General features: G+C 35.4%; 1 protein-coding gene across 1 annotated transcript in view; it reads right to left on the bottom strand.

The window, feature by feature from the left end:
• LOC102195958 (granzyme K-like) overlaps positions 1–2,905 on the bottom strand; it is a 6,211-nt gene that overhangs the window by 842 nt on the left and 2,464 nt on the right. The window lies entirely within an intron of this gene.

The raw sequence follows: 2,905 nt of genomic DNA on the forward strand, positions 1-2,905 counted from the left end.
ACAGCTGTCATATACCCAACTGGAATAATAATCCACAGTAGGAGATAGATGATCATGATGTCACGGCATGAAAACCATGATCCAAAGTCCAGCACCTACAAGTCTATTAACAAAGGAAAGAGACGTGGCGAGGATAAGAGAGTTTCAAAGCCCAGTCTAAGATGCAAATGCATCAGGAAGACATGCACCTGAGATGAGCTGCTCCAAGAATTCCTCAGGTAGTTAAAGAGGAAAAGGAACTGTCATGGACAATAAAGCCTCTACATGTGGAGTCTACCACAGCCGAGAGATTCCAAGTTACACACTGTACAAAGGTGCGCCAGAGACTATTCAACATACAGTAGCAGGATGTCAGAGCAACCTGGGACAGCGTCCCTGATAAGGATGGATGAATGGATATGTAATAGTTATTTACAATCACAAAGTAAATAATTGATCTTAAGTAATAAATAACTGATTAGTAAATAATGTATTACTTCTGTACTTGCTAAAGCCTCAATATTAGCAGCGACTTAAAGCCTAAAAAATGTAAAAGCTCTACATGATCACATTTTATTCATGTACCTACAGACACAAGTGAGAACAGTGTTTATTCATTGCTTTAATATTTAAATAGAAACTGTAATACATTTTCAATGAATTGATTTGGTCAAGCTGCTGTCACAGTGTGGTGCTGTGGACTCAAAGCAGGAATCAAGCACGAGGGAATAAATTCAAAAAGGCAGCTTTTACTACTGGGAATACTCTTACACTAATACAGAAAATAAAACCAAAAACAAGAAACTAGGGACTCAAACCAAAAAACTAAGAAACTAGGGAACTAAACTGGGAACAGAGAAGTAGGAAATACAGGGAGCACTGAGGAAATACACAGAACATTGGGGTGGAGATGGTACAATGCAGATATTTCAAAACAACTTTACTGGATCAACACGATTCTCAGGAAAAAAGACTTGTTATATCTTACTTAAAGATTTGCTTTGACACCCTGGGATTGTACTTGTGCTGTTAAATCGCTGTCAATACATTTTTTTTTTTTAATTTAAAAATTGCTTTCTTTGGTAAAACACAAGTGCAGTTTTATAATGACTGAAATATACTTACGACTGAAGGGACAATGTTTTTACACACATAATCAGAACCTAGCAAAAACCTTTTAACTATTCCATCTATTGGCATCGTACTCCACCATTATGCTATCAAACTGAGAATATAAAGTCAATATTAAGCAATGTGTTAATTATTGGACCAGTGGGGCAATAAATAAATATCAGAAAAAGTTTTATAATTAACAGCTATTCAGTTTCCATCTTGTCTACAGTTTCATGAGCCTTATTAATATGGATGACATTTCATTTTTAATCAGGTTTAATCAATAAACTTCTGAGGATGGTGAAATGGGGTAACTGTCTAAATACAGCTAAGTTTCATAACCGTGAGTCTGGAGAAGTGCTCTGAAGTTTAAATCTTATCTGGAAATTGTGGTTTCTGTGGTTCATTCAATTTGCTACAGGATCTGAAGATAGTGACAACTGGCCAAATCAAACAGTTCCTAGGAACAGTATCATGGACTTGCATCTGACTTCTTCAATTGTAGATAATTAAATAATCAAAAACTCTAATTTCTGAAATGCATTCATTAATTGTGAGACAACACAAATGGTTAAAATAAAGAAATGAAGGAGAGAAGGAAACATATTTAGTGCACGTGCTGTTGCACCAGATCTAAAAATCAATATTTTTTTTTACATTACTTACTGATAAAAAAATCGTAAACCATCCAGATCCAATCTACCAACTTCTCACCAACAAGTGAGAAGTCAAATGAGCATTTATTAGATTAAAAAAAAAAACTGGATGATTGGTTGGTTGTTGCTAATAGACTTAAATTAGTTTATGTATTATTTTATGACAACGCACAGACGTCCAAGCTCCATATATCGGTTGTTAAGCTTAACGCAGGGATGCTTTGCAAACATTCAGAGAGCAACTCACACACTTGCTTTACTTCTCTGGGACTGCTTGCTCAGAAATGAAATGCCGGTTTGGCAGCACATCCAGATGAACAACTTTTTGGGTTTGACAGTAATCTAGTTACTGTAATTCTCTGATTAAAATAAGGAGACAATAGTTTACAATTTAGAAATGTTCCTTAAATGAAGAGAGGAGTCAGATCTTATGCTGAGATAATGAGCAGTGGATGGACAAAAAAAAGTAATCACTTGACTGATTCTTGAATGTATATCGGGAGCAGCTATTATCACGGCCTTGGTGTTACAGGAGTTTAAAGCAAAGCAGTTATTGGAGAGCCAGCCACAAATCTCGAATAAACAATCAACTAAGGTCTATTCAGCTGACAAGGCTTAAAAGACATAAGCAGCAGAATATCATTGGCATGGAAATAAGAAACAAAAGAATGGAATAATGCTGAAGGTAGCATGTAAAAAACAAAAACAATAGACCAAGGACTGAACTTTGTGGAACCCCACAGGTTAGAGAAGCAGTGCTAGAGAACTTGTTCACCCTAACAGACAATCTTCTTTCAGAAAAATAGGAGGAAAACCAGGCTAGTGCTTAACCAGTGATGCCAGACAAAGCCTTGAGGCTATAAAGCAAAATATTTTGGTGTAACTGTATTAATGGTAACATTATATCATTGATGCACCTGTTAATTCTGTGAAATCTTCAATCAAATTAATTATGTGGGGTTTTTTTATGATCGCAATTTAAAAACACACACAATCACACACAATGTATTACCTATGAGACAGTGTGATAAAAAAAAACACTGCTATATTCTATTTGAAAATGTAAGAGAAGCAAAATGATTTTTACCTCATCAAATATGTAAATAAATAAGCCACAAAGGGCTCGTTTGACAAAGAACAAATCAAGAATGTGGCCT

Source organism: Pundamilia nyererei, unplaced genomic scaffold (genome assembly GCF_000239375.1).
Source record: "Pundamilia nyererei isolate P.nyererei 1_Seehausen unplaced genomic scaffold, PunNye1.0 scaffold00603, whole genome shotgun sequence".
Classification (NCBI taxonomy): Eukaryota; Metazoa; Chordata; class Actinopteri; order Cichliformes; family Cichlidae; genus Pundamilia; species Pundamilia nyererei.